Source organism: Notothenia rossii, assembly GCF_949606895.1.
Source record: "Notothenia rossii genome assembly, chromosome: 7".
Lineage (NCBI taxonomy): Eukaryota > Metazoa > Chordata > Actinopteri > Perciformes > Nototheniidae > Notothenia > Notothenia rossii.
The window spans coordinates 57,366,684-57,375,724 of NC_136905.1; the positions used below are offsets into that span (position 1 = coordinate 57,366,684).

At 41.1% G+C, this 9,041-nt stretch overlaps 1 long non-coding RNA gene across 1 annotated transcript; it reads left to right on the forward strand.

Moving 5' to 3' along the window:
• The first annotated feature begins 1,130 nt into the window (after positions 1-1,130).
• LOC307047433 lies at positions 1,131-8,045 on the forward strand. The gene is made up of 5 exons (XR_013810426.1): positions 1,131-1,215; positions 3,695-3,808; positions 5,371-5,443; positions 6,033-6,100; positions 6,984-8,045. It is a non-coding gene; the product is annotated as an uncharacterized lncRNA (long non-coding RNA).
• Positions 8,046-9,041: the final 996 nt, after the last annotated feature.

The following is a 9,041-nucleotide window of genomic DNA, read 5'->3' on the forward strand; positions in this document are numbered from 1 at the left end:
CGCGCAAGCCAAGCTAATAAGCCGAGGCCCCCTGCGCAATGTGAGGCCCCATGCAGCCTGCATGATCGGCCTGTAGGGAGGGACGGCCCTGGGTATACAGCGAAGTTAGCCAGAATTAGCAAGAACCTTCAAACAATTCAACAAAGTGCAAAATACACACTTTCCTCTCACAACAAAACACTGTGATGTAATACAGATTATATATATAACATGTAAACACATAATTACCTTAAAAAGGGAAATAGTGAGTGAGAGAAGTGAAGACATAAAATCACGCAGCTCCGGCCTTCACTCGTCTGAATCGAGCGAGGAAGAGCGCAGTGATCCCTTCCACTGGAACCCCAAGGCATTACCAACAGATCAACGCACAATCAACCCATACAGCTGGATACATCTACCTCTCAGAATTGACTATTCTTGTCTGTCACACATGAGGAACAGCAGCAGCTCATCTATGGGTGGAAGTTTCTGTGAAAACAAACAAGCGTTACGCATACTGTAGATACTGTTAGAGGGGAGACCGGGTACAGTTGTAACACATTTTCCTGGGGTTTGTTGTTCTGTCAGTGTGTGTGTGTGTGTGTGTGTGTGTGTGTGTGTGTGTGTGTGTGTGTGTGTGTGTGTGTGTGTGTGTGTGTGTGTGTGTGTGTGTGTGTGTGTGTGTGTGTGTGTGTGTGTGTGTGTGTGTGTGCGTTGGTGCGGCCGGATTATGAGGACAATTCGCATGGATACACACCAGCATTATAAGGACATTTCGACTTGTGAAGACAAAACTGGTGTCCTCACAAGTCGCGCAGTGTAGAAGCACTTATCAACATGTAAATAAAACCCTCCCGCTTTTTCTCGGTATGTCCTAATAAACCGCCTATCCCTGATTTCTAGTGTATATTTGTGTGCTTTCATTGTGTATAAAACGCTCGTACAGCCGATTCATGGTATTGCAGTTTCATACACATTTCCCTCTCATTTTACACAAAATACGCGCTTTTCATTGGCTGGATACACCTGCTCACTGATTGGGCGGCTAAAGAGTCAATCAGGCAGGTTCTCATCCGGGATTGGCCAGCAGTCATCAGGCGAGCAGGTTCTCATCAGGGATTGGTCTTTCAGTTTTCGGTCAATGTCTCACCAAGAAACAGTAGCAGACAGTGGTACATGGCTGAGGAGATGGCTGAGGAGATCGTTGACGGCAATTCGGACTTGTAACCAAAACTGGTAAGTAATATTTGTTATCATGTATTTGAAACAAAACATAAGGATTTAAATGTTTGTTTGGTGGCCAGCTACAACCTAGCATCAGAACTGCAGCTGTTTGTTTATTACTTTGTTTGTCCGGCTCAGTGAACGCCACGGGGCATGCTCCTCATCGCTTTTCGTGTGTTTTAAAAAGTAATAGGATGAAGTTAGTTAGTTAGTTACTTAGTAAGTTAATACTACCAAGACACTGCATTTGACTGGAAACGTTACATTAACCTTTAGCTCTGCTGTCAGTTAGCACAGTTTAGCTTAGCATCAACCACATGGTAATGACTTCCGCTTTACAACTGAATTAAATGCAATGTGATATTAAAAGGCTGACTATGTATGCCCACTCATGTGTGTTGATTACTAGTTATACTACTGGCCTGTTACTTTTTGAATAAATAATCGTCTTTAAAATGCTGTTAAGACAGATGTGTGCTGTGTGTTACTGTGTAGCTCTCACATCCGTGCAGCGGGCAGCCGTCATGCAGTTACAACGGAGCGGCTCCTCAGTGCATGATCTGTGCATGCATGGAGGAGCAGACTACCGTGTTTTGCAAATGAAACGTGCAGCGTTTCATCAGGGTGTCCGCGGGGTCTTAAAAAGTATTAAAAGTTGATAAATCAATTTAGCGAAAATTAAGGCTTTTAAAAAGTATTAAAAAGTATTAAATGGCATTTTCCAAGGTATTAAGAAGTCCCACAGCAACGACAACATGAAACACCCTTTAATTTACTGAAACGACATGTCGGGAAACCCCACAAGGCGGCCCCATGCATAGCGCGCCGTAAAATGCTGCTTATTATTTTAAGTTTCGTTGCCTTGCTCCGCTCTGTGTGTGTGTGGGGGGGGGGGGGGAATAAACGACTACGGTAACGGGTCCCAAGGTGGGAAGACCGGCATACGCAACGCTCTGGGGGTCCAACGGCTCCGTGTGTGCCCTATATGATCATTTTCTGATAACGATGAAAGAGCCCGCCTCCCTCTCCCCACGTCTCCTGCTGCTGCTGGGCTGTCAGAAGAGGGGGAGGAAAAGAGAGGCAGTCACCGTTTAGTAAATATTCTTATATTATTATACAGAGAACAGAGTCGTTATCAATTTGTTTTAAAGCTCAATAAATAACAAAGAAGACCTCTGACCGGCACTTTCCTAATTTTGTACGGAAGATTTAAACTTTAACGGACATGTTGACCGGCGGAACATTTTTTTTACGGAAACTGCCGCACGGTCCCCTCGTTCCTTGGAAAAAGCGGAGAGGTGGGTGTTTTTCATCTGCTGGTGGACTACCTGAGAGATACAGCAGGAGAACACGCCGTCCACCGAGGAGAATAAACAGAAGGGCAACCATGCTCCGGGTTCTTCTTCGCTGCTTTTGGTGTATTTCGGGCGGCAGCAGCGCCACTTACAGGCATGACATATGTACTACATCGTTTCCAGCATTTGCAGCGGTCTAGTGTGAACGGACACGTTAATGAATCGAATGCGTGTGAAAGGAAGCCTTTTTTGCGCTTGCGTATGCGTTTTACCGTGTGGGGCCGGGGTCTAAGCCAAACTATATACGGTCACAGAGATCTGCTATTTTAAAGTAAAGTCAACACATATAGACCCTAAATATAGTCTATATTAAGAACGAGAAAAGTCTTAACATATATATCCTTTTTTGTAAACATATGACAAATGTGTGAGGGTGATGACGTCAGAGCATCGTCTTATGTACCAGGGCTTAGCCCCGGACAGCCCCAGCCCAATTTAACCCCTGGGTATTTGTGAGGAAGCTCCTATATGGCATTACCCCGCTGAAGCGCACCAAAGTTTAACAAATTTCATAGTTCAAAGTTTTGTCAATTGTTTTGTTTATTGGTCAAATACTGGTTTCTAATGTTTTCTGAGGAGTTTTACTGGAATGAAAGAGCACAGAGTACAGAAGCAACAAAGCAGCATACTGCATTAAACCTGACCTTCACAGAGAGGTTGAAGTTCATGTGGAAAGAAGGCTTCAGTAGTCTGTCTGCACTCTGTTTAGTTTTGCTATCTTACAATCAATATAGTAAATGTGAGGTAAAGTGTGTTGCCAATGTAACCGGTTAGAACTCAAAGTTGCGATGAGGTCTTAAAATGTATGGAAAGGGTCTTAAAAAAGGTCTTAAAAGGTATTACATTTGACTTCAGGATTCCTGCATATACCCTGTTCATGCACCTGTAGGTTTCAAGCACCTACATGCAGACGTAGCTGGTGACTGTAGGTGCACTGCCGTCAGAGCACACCAGGACGACGTTCCGGGACTTTAAATATGTTGTGCATTCTTACTAATGAACTACCATCTTTAATAGAACAGTGTATCATGCCTCATATTGAACCCCTCTTTTTTCTAATGCATCTTTTTTTCCCAAGAGATGTTATTGTTAACCATGTACATTAAACTTAGCCTGTTCTCTGTTTTATTTTTTAGCAAGGATGATGCAAAGGAGCTGGAGAAAGACTGCTGAACAGGATGCAATAGAGCATATCATTCTGGGCAGAGACAAACCCTTCCTAGAGGCCAGGTTCATTAACACATTTAAAGGTAAGCCATTCATCTCATACAGTATGTAGTATCAAAGACCGTATAGCATTGTTTCATCAATATGACCCTGAGCTTTTAGCCATTGCTCTTAGGTCATCAGCCTCACGTATTTTCAACAATGTACGTTTTAAGGATATGTAATATGTAAATGTGTGCCCCTCTCATCTAATCAATAGATTTATGATCGATAGATCATTAATCATCATACTAAAGTGGCTGCTCAAACAGATTTCTTAGCTTTGCTGAAGAAAGTTTACCATATCCTCATGTATGCACCAATACAACAATTAAGGAATACTCTGTTACAGTAAAAGTCCTGCATTCAAAATGTTCCTCAAGTAGAAGTATAAGTACTCAGATCTTGTACTTGAGTAAAAGTATAAGTACTCAGATCTTGTACTTGAGTAAAAGTATAAGTACTCAGATCTTGTACTTGAGTAAAAGTAGAAGTACTCAGATAATGTACTTGAGTAAAAGTAGAAGTACTCAGCTCTTGTACTTGAATAAAAGTAGAAGTAATCAGATCTTTTACTTGAGTAAAAGTAGAAGTACTAGAGTGTAGGAATACTCTGTTACATTAAAAATACTGCATTCAAAATGTTCCTCAAGTAAAAGTAGAAAAGTATTATCATCAAAATATAGTGAAAGTAGCGACAGTAAAAGTAGTCATTGTGCAGATTGGTCCATTTCAGAATAATAGATATGATATGTTTTATAATGATTGATCATGAAAGTGTTCTCAAAGCTGGTAAAGGTGCAGCTAGTTTGAATGACTTTGTATACTGCAGGGTAGCTTGTGGATTTACTCCAGGTGGAACTAAAGTCTGATTTAACACTTGATTATATTTCACATCATTCATCCACATCTGTAAAGTAACTAAAGGTTATTACATACATGTAGTGGAGTAAAAGTACACCATGTACCTCTGAACTGTAGAGGAATAGAAGTACACAGTAGCAAAACATTGAAATAATTAAGTAAAATACAAGTAGCTCAACATTTTACCCAAGTATAGTACTTACCCAACTTGAGTTTATGAACTTAGTTACTTTACACCAGTGGCTATAAAGATAGAAAGACTAAGCCTTTCACAGGGGCATGAAAATACATTTTTAAAATGCTCAACAGTGCTGCCAAAAATATAAACTGACCGCTACACAATTAAAATAAATTCCCCACAGTTGTACCTATTTGCTGTAAAGGAAATATTCCCAGACGAGGAGATAACATGCAAGTATGGGGATCCTGATCCAGCTGTTTTACCAGGACTATCGTCTTGGTAAGGGGCTCCGTTTCCCCATACTTTGGGTCAAATTGAAACGGGTTAAATGTCATACTACACAGAAAGATAAAGGCCGTCTGGTCACAGGTTGCCTTGTAGGGACAGCAGTCCTTGTAAGGACAGATGATTTTACAACCTGTTGACATGAATAGACATGAGATCATTGCCTTCATCCAGCATGTGCACACCTCCATAACTGTTAAACCTTTGCAGCACACAAGTCAGATCAAACCACTACCAAGGTGACAACAGTGTCTTTTTTTTGTGTTACAATTTCAGGCTCACTGTGAATAAGCTTCTAACCCTGAGCCCGACAGAGATCCTCCGTCCTCCCCACCAACCAAAATGGCAAGTTGTACTTCATATCACAATCACTTTCTGTGTCGGGCTGTAGAGGGAAACAATACGGGCCTGTGACAGTATTGTATTTTTCTTAATGCTGTGAAAGATTAGTCAAATTCCAGAAACTGAAACATATGTGTCTCTATATTATTTAAGCCATAGTTTGTAGACTGTTATTTGCTGCACCATGAAAAGATAAATGCGCAGAGTAAGAGTTAGTCGAAGTCGTATTTGGAACAGAGGAGACGCGCTACAATGGCATTCATGAAACAAAATGAGGATGCCAACTTGTAATATGGTTAACATTACAGTCCTACTGTGCTCATCAGCTTTCTTCCTTGGATGAGATATGCTGATGGCTGCTGCACACATAGCATGCCAACAGTCAATGTGTTAGTAGATCTTTATCAATTATTGCTCTGTGATAAATTGCTTTTGGGCCCTAACATGTTATATAGGGGCTAATAATGTATTTTTATTTTCATTGCTGGCTAATGAATTGAATAAAGTCGTGTTAATGTTCAGATTTGTGTCACATTGATGGAAATGAGTCAATAATGTTTTAAAGTCGTGCCTGTCTTTCACTTATTTACAGGAAGTATGTGGTGGGACACGAGAGGCTGGGACCTAACTTCGTACAACTCCAAACACATCAGGGGACAAGATGGTAAGTTTCAATGTATTGTTTTTCCATACATTGTTGCGTGTCGCTGACTGGTATAGATTGAAGCTGTTTTACCAGGACTATCGTCTTGGTAAGGGGGCTCCGTTTCCCCATACTTTGGGTCAAATTGAAACGGGTTAAATGTCATACTACACAAAGATAAAGGCCGTCTGGTCACAGGGTGTCTTGTAGGGACAGCAGTCCTTGTAAGGACAGATGATGTCAACAGGAGTTAAAAATGACAACATTGAAATGTTTCTGTATAATGTCATACTACATAGAAAGATAAAGGCCATCTGGTCACAGGGTGTCTTGTAGGGACAGCAGTCCTTGTAAGGACAGATGATTTTACAACCTGTTGACATGACTAGACATTAGATCATTGCCTTCATCCAGCATGTGCATACCTCCATAACTGTTAACGGTCCCATGACATGGCCATTTCCACTGATCGATTTCGACTGATCCACTTATCCATTGTTGACGTCTACTAGAATAGATTTACATTGTTCAATGTTCCAAACTCACATTGGTTTCTCATACAGCATCTCTGTATAGTATGTGTATTCACTCTCTGTCCTACACGCCTTGTTGGAGCTCCTGCCCCCCCCCTCCCAGTGTGCGCTGATGCGTGTTTATGTGTTACAATTGCGTTTGTTAGCAACCAGAAAGTGACACCAGTAATGACAAACAGATGAGAATGCTACGTAGGGTCTGGGTCTGGTTTCAAAAACTTAACTAAAATTCAATTTGACTTGCTTTCTTCTTTGTTATATAGTGAAATGCACAGTGGTTCAATGTTAAAATAATGCTCAACACATGTTACCAGTACATTTTTCTGGATAATGAAGAAAATACAAACTTGGTGTTCCTTTTTTGTTCAAAGGTGAAGGACATCTGCCTTTCCAGCAATGAAGGTGACCTTCTGTGATAAAGACTACATTCCCAAAACTGCATCTAGCAGCGATGGATCCAGCGCTGATGAAGACTGCCCACCTGACTCTGAAGCAAATAACGATTGGGATCCTCTCATTGCCACCATCAGGGATTCAAAGCCACCCCATGGTAAGACTGTACCGACCGTCTCTACAAAGAACTGTGTTGTACAACAAGACACGGCTGCTACTACCTCTGACACAATTCCAACTTGATGAAGATTTCATCCCTGATGGGGCTTCCTGTTCTGATAATGAACCTACCACATACAATACTCAGAATCTTCCAAGGTTTAACACGACAGCTGTAACAGTCTCATTCTCTGAGAGGGCAATAATTAAGTGTGTTGCAAACCCCAAAGAATCTTCTTGCGCCCTCAAAAATTATAACATTGAAAGTTGTGGTTGGAGGATCACCAGATGGTGGAATAACCCTGATTTTGAATCACAGCTTTCATGCGTCTTGGCTGCTCTCCACCAGTCTGTCACATGGCTGCTGGGTGACTTTATTTCATTCCTGGTTCAACAATTCAAGCAACTCAGCTTTGATGGATGGCATGTTACCAACCATCTTCCTCTGGATCACATTCCAGAGGTTTCCCATGGGGTTCAGGTCTGGAGATTGGGGTGGCCATGACAGGGTCTGGATCTGGTGATCCTCCAAACACACCTTGATTGACTTGGCTGTATGGCATGGAGTATCGTTCTGCTGGAAAAAACAATCCTTTTTGTCAGAGCAGAAGGAAGCACGACTTGTTCCAGGAGAACCTTGTACGTGGTTCGATTCATGCGTCATTCACCAAATGTCACAGTGGGTGCGGGACACTGAGGCTTGTAGGGCCTCTCCAGGTCTCTGTCTAACCATAAGATGACCAGGTGTTGGACATTTGGTTGAGGATGGGTGATGATCTGGGGGGGCTTCAGCACGGCTGAATGTCTTTGTGAAGGACGCATGAATTGAACGACGTACAAGGTTCTCCTGGAACAAATCGTGCTTCCTTCTGCTCTGACAATAAGTCTGACAATAAAGTCACCCAGCAGCCATGTGACAGACTGGTCTTTTTTTTGTTATTTTGACCAGTTGTAATTTTCTGCAAATAAATGCTCTAAATAATAATATTTGTATTTGAAATTTGGGAGGGATGTCGGTAGTAAATAGAACAAATCAAAAATGTAAATTTGACTTAAACACATACCTATAACTAGTACAACCAGAGAAACTGATGATTTAGCAGTGGTAGCATTTTTTTGTAGAGCTGTATGTATTTGTACATAGATACACTTTTATTTTACTTTATTTTTTCAAAGCATTTCATTTTAAATTGTATTAATAACAAATATATTTCGTAAAAGATGTTTTAGTTTTAAGTGAAGAAATGTTGGTGATAAAAAAAGGTTCATTAAAAAGGAGGTAAATGCTTCAATCCAAGCTGTTGAGTCTGTTGTCCTTTTTATTTGAAGAAATCCCATTGACTCTACAGTTTGAGTCTGTGTCTAATATTCCCTTTTGAGGCAAAACGTATAAATTATGTCAGTATATTCAATTCTTTAGAGGTGACACAGTGGTTAGTGTGCGCGGCCCATGAAAGTTGTCTCCGTTGCCTATTAGGTGGGTTCGAATCCCAATCCCTCCGTAGCTTACAGGCAATGTCTTATCCTCTGTCTTCCATCTTCACACTCTCTCTGCAATAATGGCACTCTGGTCAAAAACATCTTTAAAAAAAGAATTTGAAATATCTGCAAATTAAAAGTCCTTGTCAATTTTGTACACTCAACTGGTACAGAAATCCTGTAAAACAAAATATGCATTTGCAGGCCACACAATAGCAGCATCTTAGGGAGCTCATTCCTTTGTCATTGGTGAGAGATATAGGGGCTCTTTCACCTCAGCTAAAACTGTGCACGTGATAGACTGTTAACCAACAGAGAGCTGAAAAACTGGGTCCTGCTTCCTTTATTACAACCAGTCTAACATCAAGAATGCTTTTGTGTATGGTTAGAGACCTGTT